Source organism: Palaemon carinicauda, chromosome 33 (genome assembly GCF_036898095.1).
Source record: "Palaemon carinicauda isolate YSFRI2023 chromosome 33, ASM3689809v2, whole genome shotgun sequence".
In the NCBI taxonomy this organism is placed as follows: Eukaryota; Metazoa; Arthropoda; class Malacostraca; order Decapoda; family Palaemonidae; genus Palaemon; species Palaemon carinicauda.
The window spans coordinates 79,589,283-79,601,077 of record NC_090757.1 but is presented as its reverse complement, the minus strand read 5'-3'; positions in this window follow the sequence as shown (position 1 = coordinate 79,601,077).

Below are 11,795 nucleotides of genomic sequence, written 5' to 3'. Positions count from 1 at the left end.
CCGAAGTAGAGCACAAGAGTGAGGTGGCTCTAGTAATGACAAATTTAGTCTTGAAAGATTTTGGTGTTGAGTTAATTTCTCTGGTCAGAAGAAGCTTGCCTCGAATAAAGGTTTGTGAACTTTAGCACCAAAGTCATTGCCCAGGTGGTGTGCTTGGTGCTCTTAACCACCTACCCCTAATTTATCTCTGTTGCATGTTGTAGGGAGTCATTCCTGAAATAAGTTCCCACTCAATTCAAAACACTTTCTCCACAGTGAGAAAATTCCGATTGAGAAATTGTTTACAGCATGCCTAGAAGTAGTTTTAGAAAATTTAGGTTGTGAAAATGTGGGAAATAATAAGAATAGGGAATACCTTAACAACTTTCAATTTGCAGATGACATAAAAGTATTTAGTGAATCATGGGGAGAATTGCAAAAGGTGATAGAGGATTTGAGTTGAGAAAGCATAAGTGTAGGACTGAATTGAATGAGTAAAACTAAGATAATGTTGAAATATAGAGAGAACAAATGAGATTTATGGACGAATCTGTAGAGATTTTTAATGAATATACCTACTTAGGACAGACAGTGAGTGTTTTTCAAGGACACGACAACGAAAATAAAAGAAGGATAATCATAGGATGGAGAACTTTTGGTGAATAGTAATGATAATAATGATAATAATAGTAATAACAATAATAATAATAGAAATAATAATGATGATGATAATGGCAATGATAATAATAATAATAATAATAATAATATTATTAATAATAATTATAATAATAATAATAATGATAATTATAGTAATGATAGTAATTGTAATAATAATATTAAGGATAATAATAACAATAGGAAAAAGGATGGTGATAATAATAATAATAATAATAATAATAATAATAATAATAATGATAATAATTATAGTAATAATAATGATAATAAATAGAATAATAATAATTATAATAACAAAGAAATGATAATAGTAATAATAATAATAATAATTGTGGAGAATTTTTTATGTTCTGAGTGGGAACTTAGTCCGGAAAGTCTCCTTATGACAGTTACATAAAGTTCAACAGGGGAGGATAATGAGCACTTACTCTCGGGGCACAAACACCCTGCTAATACTTTACTGTCACAATTCACTAACCATCACTCTTAAATACAAAAGGGATAAATTTTACTGTTCAGAGGCCGGAGAACTCCACACGTAGAATTAGAAATAATTTATGGCCTACTCTAGCTTTGTCAGGTCTATAGTCATCTCATTCTCAGGCTCTGTTCCAACTCCGTCCCAGCTACCCCAATGAGATGCTGGACAGGTATTTTACGTTAATGTAATTAGACAAAATAAAAAATGGGAGCAGTGATGTAAAGTAGTTTAAAAGTTTAAAGATAAGGATCTTTACCTTCGAAGCAAATATATTAATGCAAAGTTCCTCGCTGTTACCACCTATAGACTTACTTAGGTTTACTCTTTAAATGTTGGGTATTTTGTCCCGTGATCAACTATTCAATTCACACATTAAAATAAATGAGGGAGCAAAAATACTAAGGAGGTTTAATTAACCTAATATTGATTTATTCTTAAATTTACATCAAAAGAAAATGGACATCTTAACAGCACAAGAAATGGTGTCAAAAGAAATGCAATTCAAATAATGAAAAATGGTTTAGACACGTGGTCTACAATAATTAATAATCAAAATGGGGTCGGACACGTGGCCCATGTGATCCAGAGACTGTGCTAGTCTCCAAGCAAGAAATAATAACGGAAAAATATTTACACACAATCCCACCGCACACAGTCCGAATAGTGTAAAAGCCAGTTATTCTAAGCAAGTTAAAATTAGTCTAACCTAAGAAAAAATGGGGGAAAACTAAATGTCCATTGTTGTAGTACCTGCACTACAGCCCGTGATGGCTGTTGACCTGGACGTCGCACTAATTGGCACGTTGCAGTCTTGCCTGGCTCACCCCAAAAATTCTCACTTTGGCTGCAACTATGGTACACCAGGGTCCTCTTTTTCTCAATCTCTCCGACCGGCAGCAATCTTTTGTGAGTCGAGTTTTGGGAGAGAAGGGTGGGGGTGAGCCAGAGGTGCACGGGTTCACTGACCAGGCAGGTCAGTCGTCCATTCCGGCTTCTAATCGAATGGGGTGACACTAAGGTCGACTCGAGGGGCATCACCTGGCTTCACCTTGCCAAACAAGTGACGGTCATGATGCGCGCGGTAATCCATTGGGGGTGCCATATCGGGACTTCAGGACAGGGCAATATATTGTTGCAAGGAGTGCAGAGGAGGCAGGATTTTGTACTAAATACTCAGAGAAATCTTACTGCTCTGAGGGAGTTTATATATACAATAACCCTACCTATTCTGGCTTGCTAAAAATTAATTAGTTTAAATGATTAATTAGCAATGGGCTGGTGCGATGGGCATACATCTTAAAATTAACAAACCTTAATTGGTATTGAGAAATATAAGATGCATTAATTCAGCACTATTGAAATTTATATAAAAATTCAATCTCTATTCAATTCAATCTCGACCCACGTACTTTAAGTAAAGAACCAACATACGCCGTGGTTACACTAAGGCCCTCTGTTGTGCGTATCTACGCTGTGACGTCACGAGCACGGCGTGCGCCACTGTCAACAAGTTTTAGTTTAGAATAGTCCTCCTTATGTTTCGTTAAAGAAAATTGGATGTAGGAGAGAACGTTTAAGGGATAGCTATAGTATTAGTAGAAGAGATTTAAAAATACGATTGAAAGAAGAGTGGAGAAAATTCTTCACACCCTGGGGATAAAGGGGAGAAAAAAGGGAGAGGGGTTAGTTCCGGCAAATGTGATTCAACTACTTGTTAGTATGAGTGAGATAACCTTACTGGCTGAATGAAGAGTGAAGTCGTTCTTCACATCAACGTCCGTTTAAAGTTAACAAAACGCTGTTAGCGTTAATTGAAATCACTCAAGTTAAAAAGTTATGCTTGAACGTGAATTTTGGGAAAATTGAACCCGCAGGCAATGCTTCACGGAAGCGTTGAGTTAAGCAAATGATCAATTTTAACTTTAAGCGTACGATGTAATGGTAATAAAATGATTAAAAACACTCAATTCTTCCCACCCTAGGGGTACGGATAGAGCAAACAAAACGTGAGCCAATAACGGTCGAATTCAGCAACAAGTCGGCCAATGATTAATTCAAAATTATGGGGGTGAATCCCAATCCAAGTCTGACACCCAATGTTTTACATGAAATGTTTTTACAAATAAAATTATTGGTGTAATGAAAACTTTGTGTTCGTCGAGTGGCAAAAGGAGAAAAGTGACTTCCTTCTCGGTGCTAAAATGTGAACAGTTATTTGACATTAGCATGAATGACAATTCGAGACAAACTAGGTCCATGGGGACATCGTATTTCTGACAGTGAGAGTCTTGGATGTCGTCTTTAATGAAAACGTTTGCAAGGGGAACATTAGAAACAAAACTTATATTCAGCACGAGCTGAAGGATGTCAGGGGGATTGTAATAAAATGACAAATTGTCAAGGCAAGAACTAAATTTACACTTGGAGATTAAAGCAAGGGATTGACCGAAAAAAGGCTGCTGAATGACTTGGCAAAAATAATAAAGGCTTGCAGTTGCGCCATATAAAACTGTATGAAAATAATGAATGACGTTCAATGTACCGTCCCCCCAGATGCTGAAGCCTTGATGTGGATGGGGGGCTTAGGGATTAGCAGCTGGGTTCCGATGTTTGGTGGGAATTGCTTCCCCACTGGTCCTTGGTGCCAAGCTGTTGATCCAACTAAATTAGTCAGCACTTTCTCTTTTCCTTTTGTTTTTTCTTTTTTTCTCCCATCTCCAACTCTTGGACATGAACTTTTTATTGACTTTGGCTTATGTTTGATTATGGTTTGGCTGCCTCTTTGGATTTGACGCAGGTGGGATGGACGGCATGCCATCTCAAAAGAACTCGAGTACCTGACGTGACCGAGCGAGGGGAAAGTTTTATGTCAAACCTTTCCCTCAGTGCTGGGTCTGATGTTGACGGCCGTCATGACGCCTCAAGTGCTGAGGGCGGGGTATATCTCTGGATATTGCCCCTAGGGCGGCCCTAATTGTAGGGATGAACCCGTCCTCTAAGTGTGGCTCCTTGGTGGGTGGGGGGAATATCCAGATGAAATTAATCTTCTCGTCATTATGGCGAACCCACCGAAACCCGTTGACGACCAATCCGCTTCCTCTCTGGCTGACTCTTCCAGGAAAATAGTTCACTCGATGGACTCGCATTCATCCAGTGCTATTACTCTGGAACCTTTCATTCCAACTTCCCCCAGATGCCAGAGAAATAAAAACTCTGGCAGTTTAAATGAATATTTAAGGGTCCTATATTGTGAGGGAATTACTCGCAATGGGAATTATGAAGAATTATTTAATGTTCTGAAAAAGTTTGGAGATATAACAAGAATGAAACTGCAGCTCTCGAAAGATAAACAAGAATTTGAGGCTTATGTCACTTTTAGTAACACATTACAAGCTACAAATGCTTTTCATGAAATAAGAAATGGTAAAGTTTCTGACCTTTCTTGTCGAGTGAAATTGCATAGTATAAAAAATGTTTTAGACTCGGAATATGACTTTATACCCAAATGCTCTGCCTTGCATGAAGAAGTTCTGGAAAATACCAGAATAGTACCAGAACCAGTCTGGTATGTTGCTTCATACAAGGAGGGCTGTAATAATCTGATAAAGGGGTATGAATGTATTGAAGAAAAGGTAGGCTGTATTCCACAGGGAAATTTAACACGCTATGGCCGTTGTCTGCTTATTAAAGCAGGTAACGAATCTCAAGCTGTATTATTGAATAATTTTAAAGCTTCCTCGTCAGATATAATTCAGAGAGTCTCTCCTCACCACTCTTACAACCACGCAAGAGGAATTATTTATAGTAGGGATCTAAGTGAATTTTCTGATGAAGATATACTGAAAAGATGCCCAGCTACCGTTCTTGAAGCTAAAAAACTAAAAGGGAATAATAATGCAATTTGTTTAATCTTTTCATCACATTACCAACCAGATTACATCAAGATCAGACACTTAAACATTCAGGTCAAGAAATTCCACCCACGACCAATGCAATGTTATAAGTATTACGAGTAGGGCCACATTAATGTAAAGCGTACTAATAAGAAGAGATGTTATATTTGTTCCGAATTTCATGATCCCAACGAATTCCATGATACCTCCGCCGATTTTACTCATGAAAAGTTTTTTTTCCATTGTGAGGGAGCTCACTCTCCCAATTCTAAACTGTGTCCTCAGTACAAACTGGAGCAATCAATAATTGAGACTGCCAATAATGAGCATATAACTTTTGGTGCAGCAAGGAAAAAACTTAATGGTTCTAATCCAACATATGCCAGAGTTTTGTCCCATCCCGTAAAGTTAAATAATAACTCAAGGAATACTTACCCCACAGTTACTGCTGGATCTAAATATCCTGAGATCTCACCTTCTTCTTCAACAAATCCCTCAAGGCCCGACAAGATTTCCAATAATTCCAGCAAGCTACAGAACTCTCATCCAGTTCCAGCTATTCTGGAAAACAATAATAGCAGTAGAATAAACAAAAAACCAAATAACAAAGTAGGCCAAAATGGTCCCTTAAAGCAAGAAGACCGTATTCCACTGCAAAACCGTTTCAACACACTTGCCACAGACAGTGCCAGCAAGGCTATAGAAAACATAGGAGAAATAGAGATGGTTGATATCGAGCCCCATAAATCAAAATGCGTGAGCAAGAAAAGAGTAATTGAAGATACAACACCACCCAAACCCAAAAAAACAAATAATATAGAATTTATACCAGATGCAATTGAAATGGATATCGGAAAATTACTAGAACTCCCAACCTCTGGACCCGAACCTAACACAGTCAATAACCACATCACTAAACAAGTGATAAACGTTGAAGTCCATAGGAATCCCCATGACCCTCAAGGAAGTGAAAGCCAGTCGAATAATAATGCACCCATTAAAGAAATAAGCCCTTCTCCAGTTCTATCTATGACTGGAAAACTAATGCTTTCACGTAAAACAATGGCAGAAAATACAACACACAAAGTTTCATGTGGTTGTAACGATTGCTTCATGGCAGAATTCAATGACCCTAAAAATCTAAATGTACATAAGATGAATAATATAATAGATAATTTTACTAAGAACAAAAACAAAAACCAGTATGGCAAATTAGAAAGCCACAATGCTGGTTGTATGTGTGTTGACCATCTAATAAAGAAACGTGCAGCAGGCACCCTCCAACTGGAAAAATTTATAGAAAAACTTAACCTTAATCCAAATGACACCCAGGAAGCTAATACAAACAAGGGTAAAACCCAGGGAGCCTTACCCAAGGAACCAAATCTTGATTCAAAAACTACAACTAGCGTAGTCAAGCAGAAACCCGTCTCCAACAGAATAAGCAGAAATAATGCCTTACCCAGTGGAAATTTATCTTCTTTGCCGTAACGTTCAATCCTTACATAATTCAGTGGAATATTAGTGGTCTTAAAACCCGTTTACATTTAGGGGAAATCCAAAGACTATTGAAAAATTATAACCCTATTGCAATATGCTTGCAACATACTAATGATACTGTTCCTTCAATAGGAAACTACATTTTAGCATCTCGCTCAATCCCTTCTCCCAATACTTTAGGGACTGCAGTATATGTTCATAATAAAGTAACTTATGATGCTTCAATATTCAACACATCAGAATTTCAATTATCTGGAGTTAGATTACATCTAAATAACGACACTTTTAATATCTATAATATGTACAATCAACCCTCTTTCAACTATGATGTACAAAATCTACCTAAAGTACTCCCAAATATGCAAGAGGATATACTATTACTAGGAGACTTCAACTCCCATAACTCCATATGGGACACCAATTGTGCTGATGTTGACATAAATGGTTCAAAGGTTGAACAGATGATGAATGATCATAACCTCTGTATATTGAATGAGGCAGAGAGTAGCACTTACTATTCAAAAGCTCATGGAACCTATTCGTCAATAGATTTAACTCTGTGTTCCAATAATATTGTTGATAGGTTCGAATGGAATGTCTTAGACGACCTGTTTACCAGTGATCATTTTCCTATTTTGATTACCATATTAGGACATACACCAACTTCTTCGATTCAACGATATAATACAGATAAAGCTGACTGGGATAAGTTCAAGTTTTACACTAAGCAAGTGCCTCCCTTTGATTACTCCCAAGATCATGATAAAACAAATGATGACGTTGTGAATTTTATCACACAAGCGGCTGATAAATCGATACCTCTGACTGGCACCCGACAGTTAAAACATTCAGTCCCATGGTGGTCAGAGACATTAACCCAGCTAATAAACGAAAAGCATGCAGTTGGAAGAAAATTAGAAACCCTAAATAAAAGATTCAAACATTTGAGCACTGGTCCCCTAATGTTAGGGAATAAAATAAACAAACTGGTTGATATAGCAATAGAAATTAGTGTGTTGAAACCATATTTTAATAGGGTTTCTGCTAAATTCAGAAAGGAAGTAATTAGAGGCAAGATAATTTCATGGCAAAAATACGTGTCAAGCATATCGGATAATACTTCTGTGCAGAAGGTGTGGCAGAAGTTTAGGAAGATTAATGGCTCTTACAGCAAACCAGCAAGACACGCATTAATGCATAACTGCTCGTTAATACATGATACTCAGACAATCTCCAATATTATCGGCCATAATATTGAAAATATAAGCAGCATTGATAATTTAGATGCCCACTTTCGAGCCATTAAAAGAAGAGAAGAAGCAACACCATTGAACTTTGATACTATGGAGGATATATATTACAATAAAAGATTCACTGAAGAGGAGTTGGAATTTGCCTTATCTAATTGTAGGTCAACAGCCCCGGGTAAAGATAAGATAAATTTCGATATGATTAGAAATCTAGCCCCTTTAGCTAAAGCATATCTATTGGATTTTTACAATCATCTTTGGACCAAACACCTATTTCCAAAGGAATGGAAACATGCAATAATAATACCAATAGTAAAGGCAGGGAAAGATCCAAGTAATCCAAACAATTACAGACCAATTTCATTAACCAGTTGCATATGTAAATTACTGGAAAAAATGGTAAATTATAGACTAAATTGGTGTTTACGTCGCAATAATATTCTATCAACTTCTCAATTTGGCTCACAATCAGAACGATCTTCTTTGGATTCACTTTCACACTTAGAAAATTATATACGTAGAGGCTTTGAACGAAAACAGATCACAATAGCCATTTTTTTTGGTATTCAAAAGGCATATGATACAACGTGGAGACACTCGATACTAAAATCCTTACATCAGAATGGTTTTCGAGGACACCTTCCTATTTTTATTAGAAATTTTATTGGTGGAAGAACGTTTCAAACTCGTATTGATAACATTTACTCCGAATCTTTTAATCTTGACAGTGGTGTACCGCAAGGCAGTGTTTTAAGCGGGACTCTTTTTGCATTGGCAGTTAACGACATTGTTAATCAAATGCCACAAGGAGTGCAAAGTAGTCTATATGTAGATGACTTTGCAATTTACTATTCCTCCAATAGCCTGCGTCATTTACAAAGGATTCTAAATAGTGCCACTAGAAAAATACTAGCGTGGACCGCATCTGTTGGTTTTAGACTTTCGGCAGAAAAAACTCAAGCCATAATGTTTTATAAAAACAGTAGATGGAAGCAAAACTAAGATATCAATCTAACATTGGGCAACGTACAAATCCAATTTCAAGATAAGGTAAAGTTTTTGGGACTAATTTTTGACACCCATTTGAATTGGAAAGCACATGTATCATACATCAAATCCAAATGTAACAGTGCTCTTAATTTAATGAGGAAATTATCTCACACAACCTGGGGTGCAAGGAGATCAACTTTACTAATGATGTATAAAGCATTAGTATTATCAAGAATTGATTATGGTAGCCCAATTTATGGTTCAGGATCAGAAGCAACTTTGAAATCTTTAGAACCAATACACACTCGAGGCCTGAGAATTTGTAGTGGAGCATTTAGATCATCCCCAAATCTCTCAGTTTTATGTGAAATTGGAGAACCCCCATTGTCTTTGCATCGGGATTTTGTAACAATGCGGAGTGCATTGAAAATTTTATCCACTAATTCTCCAACAAAAAAGCTTTTTAATGAGAGGGACATATTTATAAACAACCATGAACCACCATTCCCAATTAGGGCAAACAGACTGTTACAATCAACAAACGTTAAAGTGAATCTTATCCAACCATCTTTATTTCCCCCACCTTGGATTATGACAAGGACAAGAATCTGTTCTCATCTGTTTTATTTATCAAAAAAAATCACTTATACTCCGAGTCACCACAAGCAAATTACCATAGAACATATTCAGAGAAAAGGTCCTCACTATGCAATATATACTGATGGTTCTAAATCCCCAATGGGTACTGGATGTGCTGCAGTATCTTTAGATGGAACACAACAATTATCGTTGCCAAAAGAATCATCAGTATTTACATCAGAGTTATATGCCATTTTACAAGCAATCAATATGATTAAAACCATTGAAGACAGGAAGAATTTTAAATTTGTCATCTATTCAGATTCTCAAAGTGCCATAGTGGCCCTTAAAAACTATACTCATAGGAACCACTTGATCCTAAGAATTAAAGACCTTATAAGTAAATTATCTTCTCAGTGTGTTAGTGTCGAGTTATGCTGGATACCGGCTCATGTTGGAGTTGTTGGTAATGAAAAGGCGGATGCTGCTGCTAAAGAAGCCATTAAATTACCACAACAAAACATTGACCTCCCAGTTGGAGATTTGATTACATTATTAAGGCATTTCATATTGGAAAAATGGCAGAATGTTTGGAATAATGTGCCAGAAAATAATAAATTAAGGCAAATTAAACAGAAGGTTGCTCCTTGGGATTCCTCGACACAAAAGAACAAGAGAACAGAAGTAATTTTAACCAGATTACGAATTGGGCATTCGAGATTAACCCATGAATTTTTAATGAGTACACCTCACAGCACTGTTCCAATGTGCAGTGAGTGTGATACTTTTTTATCTATTAAACATATATTTTCGGTTTGTAAAGTTTTCCAGCAAGAGAGAGATATGTTTTGGTCAGAAAACTTTTTCTGAAATTTTAACTGAATCAAGTAATTTTTCTGTTTCTAGAATTTTAACCTTTTTAAGGAATTCACGTATTATTGATAGAATCTAAATTTTTACCTAAGTTTTTTTACTAATTCATTTTAAATTACATAGATTTAATATATTGTTAATTATTTTCATCTCTCAGATTTCATATATATATATATATATATATATATATATATATATATATATATATATATATATATATATATATATATATATATATATATATATATATATATTTATTCATCCATCTATTCACCCATATTTAGAATATTTAAAGATTATAAGTATATACTGTATATACATATATATAATTCTTTTTTTCATTTATTTATTTTTTTCCTTATCAATTGAATTTTTGATAATCTTATATTTCTTTATATCCCGATTTTTTTTCGGGCCAGCCCTGTGAGAGTCAAGCTTGACTCATTGGGCTGGTAAAACTCCTTCTTTTAATAATAATAATCAATGTACCGTTATCCTTAATCAAGGTGAACCGTAAACAGGCTCTAATCTCCGGTGCTAGGTCTACATGTGTGACCTTCGCTAAATCCGCCGTTAGTGCTAAGGGACCCTTTATGACTGCTTGGGTCTTTAGGTTTCGATCACACGGCTCGTTCTGAGAGCAGGTTTCAAATCGTGACGGGGATGTTCTAGCGTCAACACGGGTTGGAGCGGAAGTTACGGGCTTAAGAATAGGACAATCAGGCAACGTGAGCACTGGTCCATGGGATGGTACAGATTTAATGAATGACTCTACAAGCCTCTGCTGGCTATCACGCACACGGTTAAGTTGTGTGGTATTTGAGCTACCACGAGGGGGGTCCATGTTAAGACTGAATGAATTTTTCTCCGGGACGGACTGTCACCGGCGGCAAAGACAAAGGGGGTTGAGGGCGATCAAACGCTGGCGGCTTAAGGTTTGGAAATGAGGACGGAGCACGTGGGATTGACACAAAATTACTAGTCGTATGCCGTGTTGGCAACAGTATTAAAATTTTAAGATTTTACAGGTTGGGGAATTGATACAAAATTATGAGCATTGTGCTTAACTGCTGATATATTAGAAGTAACAATTAGGGGACTATTAATAGCATTTACAACAGGACGTGTCACTGAAGGTGTCACCCTCGAAGAAGAATTAGCCTGATTAGCTTTAATTAGTAAATTGGGATGAGCCATGAGGCTATTAAAGGTAATTTCAAATTTACTCGAACAGGCAGCAAGCACGGGATAATTTGATTTAACAATGGGATTGTCGTAATGACGTCTCCAAAAACTCTTGTAATCACAAAGTTCGTCTTTTACTTTACCAATAAGGGTTTTAAAATTATTTACGGCTTCTGGACCCATGCTGGGGAAATCTACAGAAGCGAGAGCATGAAGTGCTAGGTCTGCGTCCTCACAAACAAAGGTGAATGTCATCTCCTGTTCGTTAAGCCTAGCGTTAATCTCCTCTGGGCTGAGCGTTTCCGCCTCAGACGGTGGAGGGATGTTTACGTTAAACATGAAGTCCGCCATCTTGGAATGACCACGTTTGATGAACGGATTAGTAAAAGC